The sequence below is a fragment of the Miniopterus schreibersii genome (assembly GCF_964146895.1).
Source record: "Miniopterus schreibersii genome assembly, chromosome: 9".
NCBI lineage: Eukaryota > Metazoa > Chordata > Mammalia > Chiroptera > Miniopteridae > Miniopterus > Miniopterus schreibersii.
In genome coordinates, this window is record NC_138118.1 from 38,580,656 (window position 1) to 38,601,419 (window position 20,764).

Genomic DNA, 20,764 nt, shown 5'->3' on the forward strand with positions numbered 1-20,764 from the left:
TAGATGCACAGAGCTACCAGAAAACAAAAGATAAAATGGCTATAGGAAATCCTTATGCATCAATAATTACCCCAAATGCAAATGACCTGAATTCACCAATAAAGAGGCACAGAGTAGCAGAGTGGACTCAACCATAGGCTGCCTTCTAGAGATATATCTAAGCTACAAAGACAAAGGTAGATTCAAAGTAAAACGGTCAAAAATGATTCATCAAGCAAATAACATTCACCGAAAAGCAGGTGCAGCAATACTTATACCTGACAAAATGGCTTTCAAGATAACAAAGGTAACAAGAGACGAAGATGGACACTATATAAAGATAAAGGGGACAATACATCAAGCAAACATAACACAACTTAATACATATGCACCCAATCAGGGAGCACTGAAACATATAAATCAACTAGTCCCAGAACTAAAGAAGAAACAGATCAAAACGCAATCATAGTTGGGGTACTTAATACTCCATTGACAGCTTTAGATAGATCAACCAAACAGAAAATCAATAAAGAAATATTGCCCTTAAATGATATACTACACTAAATGGACGTAATTAACATTTACAGAGCCTTTTATCTCAGAACATCAGATTATATATTCTTCTCTAGCGCACATGGAACATCCTCAAGGATAGACCATATGTTGGGTCACAAAACTAGCCTCAACCAATTCAAGAAGACTGAAATTATACCAAGCATATTCTCTGACCATGATGCCTTGAAATTAGAAATCAACTACAAAATGCAAGTTAAGAAACCCACAAACACATGGAGATTAAACAACACACTATTAAAAAATGGGTCAAAGAAATAAAAAGTGAGAGCAAAAGATAAACAGAGACAAATGAGAATGACAATAAAACATATCGAAACTTCTGGGATGCAATAAAAGCAGTGATAAGAGGGAAGTTTGTATCACTACAGGCCTATCTCAAGAAAAAAGAGAAATCCCAAGTAAAAAACCTTACATCACATCTTAAAGAACTAGAAGAACAAAAGTAACGCAAAGTCAGCAGAAGAAAGGAAATCATAAAAATTAGAGCAGAACTGAATGAAATAGAGAACAAAAATATACCAAAAATTAATAAAACAAAGAGCTGGTTCTTTGAAAAGATTAATAAAACTGACAAACTCCTGGCTAAACTCACTAAGGAAAAAAGAGAAAGGACTCATATAAACAAAATCAGACGTGAAAGAGAAGTTACCACAGACATCAAGATATACAAATGATCATCCTAGAATACTATGAAGTATACGCCACCAAATTCAATAACTTAGAAAAAACAGTTAAGTTCCTAGAAATATATAACCTTACAAGACTAAATCATGAACCGGAAAATCTAAATAGCCTAACTAGCAGTGAAGAAATTGAAGCAACTATCAAAAACCTCCAAAAAAATAAAAGTCCAGGACCAGATGGCTTCACCAGTGAATTCTACAAAATATTCAAAGAAGATTTAAAATCTATGCTTCTCAAACTCTTCCAAAAAAATTAAATACTACCTAACAAATTTTATGAGGCCCACATACATAAATCCTCACTCAGCAAGGATAACACAAAAGGGAAAACTACAGACCAATATATCTGATGAATACAGATGTAAAAATCCTAAACATAATACTAGCAAATCGAATACTGAAATACATAAAAAAAATTAATACATCACAATCAAGTGGGGTTCATTCCAGGGACACAAGGATGGTTCAACATACACAAATCAAAGAAGGTAAAATACCACATCAACAAAAGCAAGATAAAAATCATACGGTGTTGCCCTGGCAGGCGTGGCTCAATAGTTAGAGCCTCGTCCCACACACCAAATGGTTGCCTATTGGATTCCCGGTCAAAGGTCCGTACGTGGGTTGCAGGTTCAATCCCCAGCCCCGGTCGGGAAGCATAGGGGAAGCAACCATCGGTTTCTTCCCCCACACACTCCATCCCTCCCTTCCACTCTCACTCTCTGAAAATGAGAGGAAGAAAATATCCTCGGGTGAAGATTAACCAAAAAAATAAAAAAATTGTATTATCTTTTCAACAGATGCAGAAAAACTTTTGATAAGATAAACATGAATTTATGATTAAAGGACTAAATAAAATAGGTATAAAAGGAAAATACCTCAACATAATAAAAGCCATATAAGATAAACCCTCAGCCAGTATCATACTCAATGGTGAAAAACTCATAACTGTTCCTCTAAAATCAGAACAAGACAAGGACCCACACTCTTACCACTCATACTCAACAAACCTGTGGAAGTTCTAGCCAGAGCAATAAAGCATCCAAATTGGGAAGGAAGAAGTACACATGTCACCTTTTGCAGAAAACATGATTCTATACATAGAAAACCGTAAAGATCCCACCAAAAAAAACTATTAAAAACAATAAACACATGCAGGAAATTTGCAGGATACAAAATCAACATACAAAAGTCCACTGCCTTCCTGTGTACTAACGACAAAACTTCAGACAAAGAAATGAAGAAAACAAAACAATTCCTTCTGCAATTGCAACTAAAATAATAAAATACCTAGGAATAAACTTAAAGAATGTGAAAGACCTTATTTACTGGAAACTACAAAGCATTATTAAAAGACATGGAAAAAAATACAAAATGGAAAAATATCCTGTGTTCATGGATTAGAAGAATCAACATAGTTAAAATGGCCATATTACCCAAAGCAATATACAGATTTAATGCAATCCCCATCAAAATCCCAATGTCATTCTTTAAAGAAATAGAACAAAAAAAATCATCAGATTTGTATGAAACCACAAAAAACCCCAAAGAGCCAAAGCAATCCTGAGAAAAAAGAACAAAGCTGGAGGTATCACACTACCTGACTCCAAATTATATACAGAGCTATGATAATCAAAACAGCATGGTATTGGCAGAAAAACAGAAACAAAGCTCAATGGAACATAACTGAGAGCCAAGATATAAAATCACATGTATAGGGCAGATAATTTTCAACAAAGGAGCCAGAAACACACAATGGAGCAAAGAAAGCCTCTTCAATAAATGGTGCTGGGAAAACTAGAAAGCCACATGCAAAAGAATGAAAAACTGGATTACAGCTTGTCCTCATGTATAAAAATTAACTCAAAATGGATCAAAGACCTAAATATAAGATCTGAAACAATAAATCACATAGAAAAAAGCATAGGTACTAAACTTATGGACCTTAGTCATAGAGAACATTTTATGAACTTGATTCCAAAGGCAAGGGAAATAAAGGCAAAAATAAATGAATGGGACTATATCAAACTAAAAAGCAAAAGAAATATACAACAAAACAGAGGCAGCCGACTGAATGGGAGATATTTGTAAACAATAGCTTTGGCAAAGGTTTAATAGGCAAAGTACACAAAGAACTCATAAAACTTAGTATCAAAAAACCAAACAAATCAATTAAAAAATGGGCAGAGGCCCTGAACAGACACCTCTTCCAAGAAGACATACAAACAGCCAACAGATATATGAAAACATGTTCAACCTCACTGCAAATAGGGAAATGCAAATCAAAACTGCAATGAGATACCACCTCACACTGGTTACAATGGTTATCATCAATAAGACAAGTAATAACAAGTGTTGGAGAGGTTGTGTAAAAAGGGAACTCTCATTCACTGGTGGGAATATAGATTGGTTCAACCACTATAAAAAGCAGTTTGGCGAGTCCTCAGAAAATTAAGAATAGAGCTACCATATCACTCAGAAATCCCTCTCCTGGGTATGTACCTAAAAAACTTGAAAACACATATTTGCAAAGATATATGCACCCCTACGTTCACTGCAGCATTATTCAGCGGCCAAGACATGAAGGCAACCAAGGTGTCCTTCAACAGAGGATTGGATAGTCAGGCAGAAAAAACTAAGAAACATATGATTTCACTCATATTTGGGATATAAAACTGAAACTCATGGACATAAACAACAGTGTGGTGGTTGCCAGAGGGAAGGGGGTATGGGTAAGAGGTGGAGGTGAAGGGGATCTAATATACAGTGACAGAAGATGATTTGACTCTGGGTGGTGGAAACACAGTACAATATAGAGATCCTGTAATACAGAAATCCACACTTGAAACTTTATGATCCTGTTAACCAATGTCACCCCAATAAATGTAATATAAAAAAAGAAGAGAAGGAAAAAAATAAAGACTTTGAATAGTCAACACAATATTAAATACAGTATTAAAGGGGAATGAAGTTATAGGGCTGTTACTATTTGACTTCGAGGTTTACTATAAAACTACAATAATCAATACAATGTAGTATTAGCAAAAGAAGAGACGAGTAGATCAATAAAGCAGAACAGAAAGTCCATGAATAGATCCTTATAAAAAGTCAAATGACCTTATACAACAGAGCAAAAACACTTCAATAGCAAAAGGATAGTCTTTTCAACAAATGCTGATGAAACAAGTAAACATAGAAATACAAAACTAAACTCCTGGAAGGTAACAGAGGAGAAAATTTAGGTGAACATAGATTTGGTGATTACTTGGTAGATATACCACCAAAATCACAACCTGTAAAGAAGAAATGTTCTTCTTGTGTAAGAAGCTGAACTTCATTAAAATTTAAAACTTGGGCTCTGAGAAAGACACCGTTGGGAGAATGAAAAGACAAGCCACAGACTGGGAGAAAATCTTTATGAAACACATATCTTTAAGGGAAAAAAAGGTATCCAACATATGCAAAGAAATCTTAAAAATCAACAATAAGTAAACAAACAGCCCAATTAAAAAGTGGGCAAAAGATATGAAGAGACATGTCCCCAAAGAAAATGCACACATAGCACATAAGCGTATGAAAACATTCTCAACATATTTCATTAGAGAATGACAACTGGCAAATTAAAACAATAATGGGATATCATATACATCTAATAGAATGGCAAAAATCTGAAACAATGACAATTCCAGGTGCTGGTAAGGATTTGGAACACCATTCATTGCTCCTGGGAATACAAAATGATACAGCCACTGAAGACAGTGTCTAAGTTTACTACAAAATCAAATATATATTTACCATATGATCCAGCAATCACACTCCTTTCTATTTACCCAAAAGAGCTGAAAACATGTTTACAGAGAAACCTGGACATGAATGTTTATAGCAGCTTTATTCATAATTCATAATTGTTAAAATTCGAAAGCAACCAAAATGAATAAACAGACTCTGGTACTCCAAGACAAGGGAATGAATATTAATCAGCAATAAAAAGAAAAAAAAATGTATGAAGCCATGAAATTCCATGGAGCAAACTTACATGCATATTACTAAGTAAAAGAAGCCAATCTGGAAAGGCTAAAACATATTATGTGTTTACAAATATATGACATTCTGGAAAAGGTAAATCTATGGAGACAGTAAAAGGATCAGTGGTTGCCAGGGTGGGAATGAAAAGGTGGAACAGGATTTTTAAGACAGTGAAAGTATTGTGTTAGTATGTGTGTATGTGTCTGTCAGTCAGTCAGATTCTCTGTGTCTGTGGGACATTTTTGCCACTATCTTTGTGTCTATTTCTGTGTCTCAGGCCTGTAGATCTCTCTCAGACTCCATTGAACTCTGTGTCCCTCTGTTGGATTCTCTGTCTCTGCTTGACTGACTGCCTGACTGACCTTGTCTGTCTCTCTGACTCCGTCTCTCTCTAAAATACACACACACACACACACACACACACACACACTCACACACACACATATATTTATATTTATTTATTTTTATTTACGTATCTAATGCTATCATTTCAATTTCCACTCTTGAGCACAGAAGGTCTAAGATACAACAGGCTGTTAGCATTGAGTTGAGCAGAAAGTAGCAAGAGAAAATGGGAAATTAATTTTTTTCTTCACATAGGTTAGCACTGTTTCAATGATTATGGTAAGTTCATTTTACTTTTATACTTCTTACAGAGGAACTTTACTTTCAAAAGAAAAAAATATAGAATTGATAGTTAAAAGCAGCTAAAATACAAGCAATTTTAAATTCAGTAAAAGATAATCACATTAAGCTCTATCCTCATAGGCAAAGCAATAAAATGCAATGAGAACAACCCAGGAGAAATAAATTATTGTGTTAACTGAATTTCTGATCCCCTTCATTGAGAAGTAGACAGTACAATCATTATTGATCACTGTAATTAGGCTGAATCCTTCAATATCTGCCCACCAAAAGATCTGAGCGACCCTTGACCAGACGTCAAGCCACACATCTGAGGCCTGGGAATCACAACTTAATCTGACTTCTAATTGACAGAAACCCTCCCATCATCAACTCCAGAAGAACCTGGTGCTATTGGGGCACTCTAGGACCAGAGGCTAGTTTAAGATGGACCTCCCTAATCCATACCTCTTATCCAAGTTTAAGTTAAATTTGGACATTCTACAACCTAAAGCACACTGGCTTAAACAAAAAAACGAAATGTACCAATCTTCTAAGTATTCATAGTTTTGGGTATGGAGTAAAATAGAGCTTTCAAAAATGTTATCACAAGACACTAAGTTCCCTCTATCCATTTCTCAGTGCTAGCTCTATCCTCAGAACCCACACTGCCTCAGGTGGTTGTTGCAGCAACAGATCATTCTTGCTCTTAGACTCACATCTCACAGTTAAGACATCATTCTATACATAAAATCTTAGTAAAAGTGTCAAACTCTGGAAAGGAGAACTGTAAGGATCTGAGTGACATGTCCCTAGGGAACTGGAAATGGAACCAGCTCCACAGTTACAAGGACTTAGGATAAAAGGTGCAACCTCAACAAAAAGTCCAATGTATTCTATCTATGACTACACTGTCCATTCAGAAGCCATTAGTCACAAGTGCTTATGGAGCACATGAAAAATGAATAGACTCAGTGACAAGAGATGTGCTGTGGATATTGAAGACTTAATACAAAAAAATGTAAATTACCTCCCTAAATTTTAATATTCACTATATGTTAAAACAATATTTTGGGTAAAATAAACATTAAAAATAACTGGAAGAAGAAAATATATAATTGTATTGTTAGAAATATATGGCAAGAGGGGGACGGGATACACCAAGAAAATAAATTTACTGACACACCAATTTAAATGAGATTAAATTAAAATGGTCTACTCATTACTAATTCCAAAATGACATTTCACACATGACCAAAACATTATGAAAAGTACAGTGAAGTCATAGATAGCACAATTTATAAAAATGTGTTTTAAAATTCTTATTGTGGGATTCCAAGATGGTGGCGGATTGAGTGGAAGTTACACTGGCACTCTCCCAAGCCCAAACTGGAATTTCAACTAAAACACAGAAAAACTATCCTGAATAATCAACTGAAGATTAGCTGGAGAGCACCTCATAACCAAGGACCTAAACTGGAGACCACAAAGAGACTGGTAGGAAGTGCACAGGCGTGAAAAAGCTGACTGGGCTCCCACAGGCAGCAGCTGAAGGTCCAGAGGGATATCTCAGCTATAGGGGGTTCCCACTGAGAATTCTGCGGTCTAAACCCTAAGTTGGGCTCCGCAGCCAAAAGCACCAGAACTGAGAAAGATGCCTAGATAAAACATTTGGCTATGAAAAGCAGCGGGGTTTTTATCTGCCAGGGAGAGAGAGAAGAAATGCAGGCACCCACTTAAAGGGCCAATGCACAAAGTTTTGTGTGCAGCACTCAACTTGGGCTTTGGCAATGGGAGGGTAGGGTGGACTGGAGCAGTGTGAGCAGGGATGGAGGCTCTGGATATAGAGCACAGTGGGCAGCCATCCATATTCCTGTGCTGAGCCATTCCTCCATACCGAAAAGGACATTTTTCTCAGGCAGACCTTTGCCAGCAAGGCAGCTTTTGCCAGTGGAGGGAAGCAACTGCCCCACCCATTGAAAAACTTCTTCACCACCCTGTGGAGTTTACCCCATGCTGTGGTCTATAGCCTGAGGCTCATTAAGACAGTCAGATAAATCAGCCTGCAGGCAGAGGCAGATCTCTGGGTGCTTTGAGTCTTTGCCTGATCTGCTTCTAGATCTGGGCTCTAGAAAAGCAGATTTCGGTGTGCATCTTGGTCCTGTACAAATGCATCCAACCCAAGCAGAGGTAATCACAAGCCATGGGTTGTTGACAGCTCCAAACAGGATATACTCAAGGCCAGTCACAAACAGTTTCTGATACTGGCCTGCACAAGAGACCATCCAAGAAGACTGAGTGTCCCAGCAGATCTACCTAATACATAGAAACAAACCCAAATGGGCATCCAAAAGTGGGAGGCAAAAGAACAAGCCCCAAATGAAGGAACAAGAGAATTCTCCAGAAAAAGAGTTAAATGAAATGGAGATAAGCAATCTATCAGGTATAAAGTTCAGAATACTGATTGTAAGGATGATGAAAAAAGATAGGGAATCTATGAAGAAAATCAAGAATGACATAGCAGAAATAAAGAATACATTGGAAGGAATAACAGAAGATTAAAGGAAGATGAGGATCAATCAGTGAATTAGAAGACAGGGTAGAAAAAAAATCACAAAATCAGAGATCCAAAAAGGAAAAGCAATTAAAAAATAGTAGGACAGTTTTTAAGGGAGCTGAGAGACAACATGAATCATAATAATATTTGCATCATAGGAATGTCAGAAAAGGAAGAGAATGAGCAAGGGACAGAGAATCTGTTTGAAGAAATAATGACAGAAAATTTCCCTCACCTGGTAAAGGAAAAAGTCACACAAGTTTAGGAGGCATAAAGAGTCCCAAACAAGAAGAACCCAAAGAGGCCCATGCCCATACACATAATTAAAATGTCAAAAATTCAACATAAAGAGAAGCTTAAAGGCAGCAAGAGAAAAGGAATCTTTTACCTACAAAAGAGCTCCCACAAAGATGTTAGCTGATTTCTCATCAGAAACTCTACAGGCCAGAAGGAATAGCATGAGGTATTCAAGATCATGAAAAGGAAGGATCTGAAACCAAGACTACTCTACCCAGCAAGGCTAAATTTCAAAAAATATGGTGCAATAATGAGCTACCCAGAAAAAAAGGCTAAATGAGTTTGTTATTACCAAACCAGCATTGCAAGAAATGTTCAAGGGACTTCTGTAATTAAAAGTAGAAAGAGAGAAACATAGGCATAAAGTGGCAATAAAATGGCAATAGGTAAGTACCTATCAGTAATAACCTTAAATATAAATTGATTAAATGCTCCGACAAAGGACATAGGGTAGCTGAATGAATAAGAAAACAAGACCAAAATGTAAGCTTTCTATCCACCTCTGAACAAAAGACTCACACAGGCTGGAAAAAAAAAAACAGAAACCAAAAAAACTCCCTCAAGACTTTAAAGGAGAGATGCACAGTAGGGGGACTTGAACACCCTACTGACTTTACTGGATAGATTTCCCTGAGAAAAAAATCAACAAGGAGTGATTCTAAATGACACACTAGATCAGATTATTTAACTGACATTTATAGTATATTTCACCCCAAAGCTGCAGAATATACATTCCCTCAAATGTACATGGAACATTCTCAAAGACAGACCACATGTAAGAACACAAAACAAGTCTCTACAAGTTCAAGACGACTGAAATTATATCAAGCATCTTCTCCGACATTTACACCATGGAATGCATTGCAGCCATAAAAACTAAGGATACCTTACACTTTGAGACAGCATGGTAGGACCTGCAGAGTATTATGCTAAGCAAAATAAGCCAGTCAGAGAAATAAAAGAATCACATGATCTTACTTACATATGGAATCTAATGAACAAAATAAACCAATGAAAAAAATAGATGCAGAGAAACAAAAGCACAGAATAGACTGAGGGATCTCACAAGGAAGGCAGGGGTGGGAGGGTAGGTGGGGAGATAATAACCTAAGAACTTACGTGCATATATGTATAACCCATGGAAACAGACAACAGTCTGGTGAAGGCCTGGGAGAAGGGGTCCAAGGGGGAGGGGATCGGGGGAAGGGGGGGGGAGGAGACATCTGTAATACTTTCAACAATAAAGATAAATTAAAACAAAACATAAAAACATTCATATACTTGGAGGTTAAGTACCATGTTATTAACCAATGAATGGGTTAACAAAGAGATCAAGGAATAAATAAAAAGCTTCCTGGAAACAAATGAAAATGAACACACAACAACTCAAAATCTATGGGACACAGTAAAAGCAGTCCTGAGAGTGAAGTTCATAGCACTACAGGTCTACCTCTAAAAACAAGAAAATCTTCTACTAAACTAACCCTACAACTTGAAGACTTAGAAATAGAACAACATGAAAAGCCCAGAAGAAGTAGACGGAAGGTAATAATAAAGATCAGAACAGAAATAAATGACGTAGAGTCTAAAAAAATACAAAAGATCAATGAAACCAAGAGCTGGTTCACTGAAAAGATAAACAAGACTGATGAACCTTTAGCCAGAATCATCAAGAAACAGAGAGAGAGGGCCCAAATAAACAAAATCAGAAATGAAAGAGGTGAATAACTGACCCAACAGAAATACAAAGGATTGTAAGAAAATACTATGAACATCAAACTATATGCCACCAAGCTGAAAAGGACAAATTGCTAAAAAATACAACCTGCCAAAACTCAATCAGGATGAGTCAGAAAACCCGAATAGGCTGATAACTACTAATGAAGTTAGAGCAGTAATCAAAAACTCTGAGCACACAAAAGCCCTTGTCCAGACACCTTCACAGGGGAGTTTTACCCAAAACTCAAAGAACAACTAACATCTACCCTCCTCAAAACTACTCCAAAATATCCAAGAGGAAAGAACACTTCCAAGCTCTTTTTACAAGGAAAGCATTAACCTAATTCCAAAACCAGATAAGGACACTACAAAGAAAGAGAATTACAGGCCAATAACACTGATAAACATAGATGGTGAAATCCTCAACAAAGTATTAGCAAATCAGATCCAGCAATATATAAAAAGATCACACATCATGACCAAGTGGGATTTATTCCAGGGATGCAAGCATGATACAATATTTGCAAATCAATAAATGTGATACATCATATAAACAAACTGAAAGACAAAAATCACATGATCCTATCAACAGACACAGAAAAAGCATTCAACAAAATCCATCACCCATTTTGATAAAAACTCTCAGAAAAGTGGGAATAGAAGGATCATACCTCAACATAACAAAGGCCATATATGATAAATCTACAGCTAACATCATACTCAATGGGCAAAAACTAAAACCATTTCCCCTAAGAAAAAGAACACAGGGCTGTTCACTTTCACCACTCTTATTCAACATACTACTGGAAGTCCTAGCCACAGGGATCAACAACAAGAAAACATAAAAGGTATCCAGATTGGAAAGGAGAAAGTAAAACTATCATTATCTGCAGATGACATGATATTGTACATAGAAAATTCTAAGGACTCCACCAAAAAACTACTAGATTTAATAAATGAATTCAGCAAGGTAGCGGAATACAAAATTAACACCCAGAAATCAATGGCATTTTTATACACCAATAATGTACTCTCAGAAAGAGAAACTAAAAAAACAATCACATTTACAATTTCAACAAAAAAAGTTAAGATACTGAGGAATAAAATTAACCAAGCCGGTACAAGACCTGTAATTGGAAAACTATAAGATGTTGCAAAAATAGAGGAAGATATAAATAAGTGGAAGAATATACCCTGTTCATGGACAGGAAGAATTATCATCATTAAAATGACCATACTACCCAAAGCAATCTATAAATTCAATGCAATCCCTATTAATATACCAATGGCATATTTCACAGATCTAGAACAAACACTTCAAAAAGTTATATGGAATCAAAAAAGACCCCAAACAGCCAAAGCAATCTTGAGAAAGAACAAAGTTGGAGGGATAATACCAGATATCAAGTTATACTGCAAAGCCACTGTAGCCAAAACAGCATGGTACTGGCACAAGATCAGGAATATAGATCAGTGGAACAGAACAGAGAATCCAGAATTCGACCCAAGCCATTATGGTCAATTAATATTTGACAAAAGAGGCAAGACCATACAATGAAGTACAGACATTCTCTTCAGTAAATGGTGTTGGGAAAATTGGACTCGAACATGCAAAGAAATGAAACAAGACCACCAACTTATAACACACACAACAATAAACTCAAAATGGGTTAAAGACTTAAATGTAAATCAGGAAACCATGAAAATCCTAAAAGAAAACAGAGAGAGTAAAATCTCAGACATCTCACATAACAGACTTTTCACAGATACATCTCCTAGGGCAAAAGAACCAAAAGAAAAAAATTTTAAAATGGTATTACATCAAACTGAAAAGCTTCTGCAGAGCAAAATAAACCATCCTCAAAATAAAAACGAACCTACTGTATGGACCTCACAAATGCCAGAGTGGCTATCATCAATAAATCAGCAAACAACAAATGCTGACGAGGATGTGGAGAAAATGGAACCCTAGTACACTGTTAGTTGAAATGCTGAGTGGTGCAGACACTATGGAAAACATTATGGAGTTTTCTCAAAAAATTCAAAATGGACCCTCCATTTGACCCAGTGATTCCACTTCTGGGAATATATCCTAAGACTCCCAAAACATCAATCCAAAAGAATATTAGCACCCCTATGTTCATCAGAGCAGCATTATTTACAATAGCTAAGATCTGAAAATAGTCCAAGTCCCCATCAGTAGGTAAGTGAGTAAAAAAAGCTGAGGTACATTTACACAGTGGAATACTATGCAGTTTTAAAAAAGAAAGATCTCTTATTTTTTTGCAACAGCATGGGTGGACCTGGAGAGTATTATGCTAATCGAAACAAGCCAGTCAGAGAAAGACAAATATCATATGATCTCACTTATATGTGGAATCTAATGAACAAAATAAAGTGATGAACAAATAGGTCCAGAGTCGTGGAAACATGTAACAGAATGACAGACCTGAGGGAAGGGGGGAGGCTGGAAGAGATTAATCAAAACCCATGAACACAGACAACAGTTTGGTGAAGACCTGGGGTGGGGTGGGAGCCTAGCAGAGGGAGGCAAATGAGGGAAAATGGGGGACATCTGTAATACCCTCAACAATAAACATAAATTTTTTAAAAATGTGTGATTAGTATTAATGATAGTTAATGGGTACTGCATAGTATGGAAGAGAAAGCCAGGACAGTTTTCAATGAACATTTCAAAGAAACTGAAAATAGTCCTATTAATTTGTATATTAATTGTCATTGCCAGAGTCTTTGACGGCAACTAGAAACAGTCCATTTTGATTCTGAAATGCATGAAAGGAGGACTCACAGCTGGGATTCTGGGCTCTGAGTCCAACAGTCCTGGTTGAAATTCAGTCAATATTTATTTGCTTTGTGATCTTGTGTAGGCTACTTAATGTCATTGCCTTTAGTTTCTTAAACTGCAAAATAGGGATAAGTTTATCTACCTTTTAGGATTTGTAGTAAGATTTAAGTGAGAAGAGTATTTAAAGTATACTGTCGGTATTAGTAAACATTCAATGAATGACATATTTTTAAAAAAGGTATAATGCTTGTAAAATATGGAAATTAACTAGATTCTTAATCTCCATGTAAGATTTTCACGTGTCTCCACTGATCATTGTCCTTAGGTAAGAAATCTAAACTCATGCTGCTTCTCCCATATACAGAAGGGATCTGTTGCCTCTTCCTTGTTTTTATTTTTATTTTTTACTTTATACAACAAAATAGTCAACAGAAATATGTTTTTAGTTAAGTACAAAAATGATTAAGAGTAGCCTAATAAGGTAACACTACAGATAAATACGGTAGCACTGCAGATAGGTAACTAAATAATAGTTTTATAATGCTTTAACTGATAGGCTTAAAAATGCAGTGGTATTCTGAAAGATGAAACCTGATTGGGGAAACCAGAAGAGAAATTTAAGCTGAGATTTATAGCAGGGCTGGGAGCAAGCAGACTGATGTGGGGGAGGGGAACGCAGACCAAGTGTACAATTCAACTGGTTTTAACGTGTTTGCAGTTACACAACTATCACCACATTGAATTTTAGAACATTTTTCATCACCTCAAAAAGAACCATGTACCCATTAACAGTCTCCACTTACAACCCCTCTCCAAGTCTCTAGCAACCACCAATCTACTTTCTGTCCCTATGGATTTGCCTATTCTGAACATCTTATATAAACAGAATCATACAATACAGACATTTGTAACTAGCTACTTTCACATAGCAGAATGCTTTCTAAGGTTCATCCATACTGTAGCATGTGTATCAGCACTTCATTCCTTATATTTTTAAAAACTGTGATGAAATATACATAAAATTTACTACCTTAGCCATTTTTTAATGTGCAGTTCAGTCGCATTAAGTATATTCACATTGTTGTGCGACCATCACCATCTATTTATAGAATGCTTTTCATCTTACAAAAATGAAGTTCTGTACCTATTAAACAATTACTTCCCATTCCCCCCTCCCACTGGTAACCACCACTGTACTTTCTGTCTCTGAATTTCACTACCTCAAGTACCTTACGTAAGTGGAATCATACAATATTTATCCTTTTGCCCTTGCTTAGCTCACATAGCACAATGTCCTCAAGGTTATCCATGTTGTAGCATTTGACAGGATTTCCTTCCTTATTAAAGCTGAATAATATTTCACTGTATGTATATGCTACATTTTGATTATCAACTCATCTGTCCAAGGACACCTGGGTTGCCTACACCTCCTGGGTGTTGTAAATGCTGCTGCTATAAACATGGAGTATACAAATATCTCTTCAAGGAGCTGCTTTCAATTCTTTTGGGTATATACTCAGAAGTGGAAATGCTGAATTCATGTGGTAATTCTACTTTTTATTTTTTTTTCACCCTTACCTGAGGATATTTTTTTTCATTGCTTTTCGGAGTGGAAGGGAGAGAAAGAGAAACATTGATGTGAGAGAGACACATCAATTGGTTGTCTCTTGCACGCGCCCTGGTAGGGGCGGGGATTTAGCCTGCAACTGAGGTACGTGCCCAAAATTGAACCTGAGACCCTTCAGTCCAAGGGCCAATGCTCTAACCACTGAGCCAAATTGGCTAGGGCTCTACTTCTAGTTTTTGAAGAATTGCCGTATCATTTTCCACAGGAGCTTATCATACATTCCCACTGGCAAAAAGAATAAGGGTTTCAATTTCTCAAGGATGTTTCCAACATCCTTTCCATCACTTGATATTTTCTACTGTTGCTTTTTTTATGATAAATAACTTTAACGGTTATAAAGTAGTAACTCATTGTGGTTTTGATTTTCATTTCCCTAATGGCTATGATGTTGAATATCTTTTTTGATGCTCACCCGAGGATATATATATATTTTAATTTATTTCAGAGAGGGGGAGAGAGAGATAGAAACATCAATGATGAGAGAGAGTCACTGATTGGTTGCCTCCTGCACGCCCGCTACTGGGAACCGAGCCTGCAACCTGGGCACGTGCCCTGACCAGGAACTGAACCACAATCTCCTGGATGATAGGTTGATGCTCAACCGCTGAGCCATGCCAGCCAGGCACTGAGGATATTTTTCCCTTTGCTTTTCAGACAGTGGGAGAGAGAAACATCGGTTTGAAAGAAACATATCGATTGGTTACCTCCCGCATGCACCTCCAACTGGGGCTGGGATGGAGGAGCCTGCAACCAAGGTACCTGCCCTAATAGAACCGGAGACCCTTGAGTCCAGGGGCCGACGCTCTAACCACTGAGCAAAACCAGCTAGGGCTGTTGAATATCTTTTCATGTGCTTATTGGCTATTTGCATATTTTCTTTGGAGAAATGTCTATTCAGATCCTCTGCTCACGTTTTGGAAAGGGTTTCTTTCTTAAATTTAGTTTTAAGAGTTCTTTATACCGTTTACCCTGGAACAACACGGGTTTGAACTACACAGATCCATTTATACAGGGATAGTTTTCAAAAAATACTTGTATTGTTTTCAATCTGCGGTTGAGGAGGGCTGACTGTATGCACTGACCTATGCCGTTTTATATAGGGGATTAAGCATCCAAGGATTTTGGTATCCAAGGGGGATCCTGAGACCCATCTCCTGCAGATACTATAGGACAACTAAAGTTTTTAGGGATTCAAAAATTAGGTGTGAATTTTTTACTGTGTATAGGGGGTTGGTGCCCCTAACCCCTGCATTGTTCAAGGGTCAACTGTACATTCTAAATACAAGTCCCTTAATAGTGGTTTACAAATATTTTCTCCCATTCAATGAGTTCTCTCTTCACGTTTTCAGTAGTGTCCACCAACACACAGAAGTTTTTAATTTTTATGAAGTCCAATATAACTATATTTTGGATCAATTATCTTACTGCTTCTTCTTTAAATGTCTTAACAAAGGCGGCTTTGGCTAATCCAAGGTCATGAAGATTTACTCGTATTTTCCTGTCAGATTTTTACAGTTTTAGCTCTTATGTCACTGATCCAATTTGAGTTAATTATTGTGTATGGTGTGAGAAAGGGGTCCAATTTCCTTCTTTTGCATGTGGATTTCCAGCTGACCCTGCACTGATTGTTGAAAAGGCTATTCTTTTCCATTGAACTGTCCTGGTATATTTGTTGAAAACCAACTGACCATAAATGTAAAAGTTTATTTCTAGACTCTTGAATTCTATTCTACTGATCTATATGTTTATCCTAATGCCAATATCACAGTTTTGATCACTCTAGCTTTGTAGTGAGATCTGAAATGAAGTAGGAGTCCTCTTTGTTTAAAAAAATTTTTCCTATTTTTACCTCTCTTGAATTACCATATGAATTTTAGGATCAGTTTGTCAGTTTATGAAAAGCAGCCAACTGGGATTTTGACAGAGATTGCACTGAATATGTAGATCAATTTAGGGAATAATGCCATCTTATTATAAAGCTGGTTGATCCATGAACATGAAATGTCTTTCCATTTATTTTGGTCTTCAATTTCTTTCAATGATATTTTGTAGTTTTCAAAGTACAGGTAGGTCCTTACACTTTTGTCAATTTATTCCTAAATATTTTATTTTTTAAGACTATATTAAACTAAACTGTTTTCTTAATTTTGCTTTGGATTGTTCATTAGTATATAAAACTACAACAGATTTTTTATATTATTCTTATATACTGCCCCTAGTATCCTGGCAGAACTTGTTTATTAGTTCTAAGAGTTTTTTAATAGGTTCCATTATAGGGTTTTCCAATATTGTGTGTACACACACAGATGCATGTACACAGACACAAACTAATTAGAAACATTTATTTCTTCCTTTCATATCTGGTTACCTTTTTATTTCGTTTTCTTGCCTAATTGCCCTGACAATGTTTAACAGAAGTTGTGAGAATAGACATTTTTTTATTCATAGATGCCCTTTATCAGGCTGAGGCAGTTCTCTTCTATTACTAGTTTGTTCTATTCCTGCCCAATATTTGAGAATGTAAGTTGGCACAACCTTTCTAGAAAACTTGGTGATATGTGTCAAGAAAGGACAAAGTTCAAATCTTTTGACCTAGTATTCCTATTTCTACTAATCTATTTAAAAGAATAATCAGAATGGGATAAAAATGTTATGCATAAGGACAATGGAATGAAAGGAGTCTGGTTCCAGTCTACAGACTCACTGACTACTAGGATTGATGGCCGATAAAGTCCCTTCTCTGGTTACAGGTATATGAACACCTGCACACCCCCTGCTAGAATTTTCCAGTGTAAAATTTTAATATAGGAAATAGTAGTTAAACGCCTAAATATGCAACAATGGAGGAGTAAAATATGGTTCATTCCAGTGACAAATTAAGCCAGTAAAAAAAAAGCATATTATTAATGAAAGAAGCAGAACTTCAGTTTGGGAATAATCATAAATATGTAAGAACATACAGGGAAAATACACAGACATATATGATAATATATGGCTCATTTTATTTTCCAAATTTATGAAACTAAACATTACTTTCATTATCAAGTAAAAGAAAGCCTACATGTTAACATTTTCCTTTCTCCTCCTCTGCCCCACTCAAAAAGTTACTAGCTCTATACAGCGGTGATTTTCAACCCTTTTCATTTCATGGCACAAATAAACTACTAAAATTCTGCAGCCCACCAAAAATATACTTTTTGCTGAGCTGACAAAAAATAGGTATACTTTTTTAAAATAAGTTTTTATTGATTTTAGAGATGGAGGGAGGAAAAGAGACAGAAGAGAAACAACGATGTGAGAGAGAAACTTTGATTGGCTGTCTCCTGCACGCCCCCTACTGGAAATCAAGCCTGCAACCCTGGCATGTGCCCTGACTAGAAATCTAATGGGTGACCTTTTGGTGCACAGGATGATGCTCAACTAACTAAGCCACAGCAACCAGGGCAAAAATAGGTATAATTTCGATTCATTCACACCTGAAGGCTATTGTTATGCTGGCTGTTGTCTTTTTTTCACTTGACAATCTAAGGAAAAAGAGGTGAGTGTCCCTGACTAAATAGTCAGGTATTGCATGTTTAAAAGTTCTTGTGGCACACTAGTTGAAAACTGCTGCTACACAGTAATAGCACCACACAGAAAGAGGGTAGTACGATCTTAAAATTATAAATCTCTGGCCTGGTACCCTTAATTGGAAATTTCACATAAAATTCCATATACAAATAAAATGTACAACTGAGACTATTTTGTAAGTTTTATTTTTTATATGCCATAATGAACAACACAATAAAGGCAGTCCCCAGTAGATAAAAAATGTAAACTGCCAAGTGACTTTCATTCCTGACTCAATATGTGGCTGGAGGCCCAATGTAACAGGAAAATTTTATTCTTAATAAAATAACCTGGAAGTTCATTCTTTTGTTAAGGTGGAAAAAAATGAAAACAGTTTACAGTTGGTAGGAACAGACTCCTTAGCCAAGTTCTCGTTTATTTGGTAGGTTGCACAGCCTGTAGTATTTTGAAACTCAACATCTACAACTAAAATTCCAATGATTATGTACTAACTGAGTTAGTACAAGAAAAAACTTCTGAACAGAAATAAATTTGTCATTTATATATTACTTTGATCTGCATCTAGCAAGTACTGACCCTTCTGGTTCCCAGAAACTAGCTAGAGTCAGGAATCAGATGTTGCTTCTTAAAATCCCAGCACTACTCAATAGACCTTGAAGGTTTCATATATATGTTCTACAGCTGCCCTATCCAAAATGTAGCCAGTAGCCAAGTGCACTTGATAGGTGGCTAATGCAGCTAAGAAACTTAACTTGCCCAGATCTAGAACCTAGAATAAACATTTTTCAACTACAGAGCACTTGAAACATGGCAAACACAGCTAAGGAACTGATCTTGCCCAGGTCTAGGACCTAGAACAGTAAACATTTTTCAGCTACAGAGCACTTGAAACGTGGTAAACGCAACTAAGGAACGGAACTTGCCCAGGTCTAGGATGTAGCACAATAAACATCTGTGTACTGAAACAATGAACAAGTCAATCAATAACATTTCCTTCACAAAACTTATGAGCTATTAGCAATTCTATACTGTGGAAATGAGTTCAGATTTTTAAGAAAATGAGATAGGGAAGGTAATTTTAAAGCAAAATTATTTTAGGGAATATGCCAATCGTTCATTGCCTCATAAAACAAATTATGAGTTATGAATTAGAATGCAGTTCTCTCTACCTATCTAAATTGCACTCACCTTTAATATTACACCTATTCCATAGAACCTCCCCAATTCTGAATCTCATTCATTCATTGACTCAAAATTTAATAAGGCTGGCCTGTGGGGCTCAGCAGTTGAGCATCGACCTATGATCCAGAAGACTGAGGTTTCATTCCCAGTCAAGGCACATGCCCAGGACGCAGGCTCGATCCCCAGTGGGGGGGGGGCGTGCAGGAGGCAGCTGATCAATGACTCTATCTCATCATTGATGTTTCTCTCTCTCTCTCTCCCTCTTTCTTCCCTCTCTCTGAAATCAATAAAAACATATTTTAAAAAAATTTCAGTCTCTGCTCTCAGGGATGTCAATAGAAATATGATATGAAAACATAATGATAAGATGAAATAGAAAATACTATAACAGAACTCTGTATAATATGAAATGCAAGTACAGGAGGGCACGACGTGGGAATCAAAGACTACAGAGAAGGGGCATTTAGGAATTCTTCCCTCAACCGTTTAGTGACACGTGGCACATTTACTATAGAATATTGTTTTCTTAATTTTTAGGAAACTTTCAAATTAAAAGATTACTCAAATTCTCACACTGAACAAATACTAATATTGAAAGTATTACAGGTAGCTTAATTTGCGTATAGCAATTATAATACTCATTTTTGGTTATCTAGGGTACCATGTTAATTTTAAATACAAAAATACTGTTTTATTGGAGTGATACTTTGTTGCTTTTTAAATCTGAATACTGAAACATTTACATCTTGATATGGAGATTGACTCATGCTTTTACTTTACACTGCATATAACTGCAAAACAAAGTCTTCTCTAACCAGAGAATTATAAACTGCACTAAAATTTTTAAGTAATTATTATTATACTCATTCAGAAAGTATTTATAAATTCATAATCCTCAGTGAGAGGAAGAAAATATAGCAAAGCTTCTGTTGCAAAATAATTCACATGCTAGTTCAAAAACAGTGAAATATGAACATGAGAGTACTGAAATTAATACAAGTAACTGCATCCCACTTTCCTTTCATACTTGAAGAAACTAAAGAACTAGAGGTACAAAATACTTTCTCTGAAACAAAACTCTCCTAACAATAAAAAGATTGAAAACAGAAAAAAGGTTC

General features: G+C 36.3%; 1 protein-coding gene across 2 annotated transcripts in view; it reads right to left on the reverse strand.

Moving 5' to 3' along the window:
* CDK13 (cyclin dependent kinase 13) overlaps nt 1-20,764 on the reverse strand; it is a 124,944-nt gene that overhangs the window by 43,536 nt on the left and 60,644 nt on the right. The window lies entirely within an intron of this gene.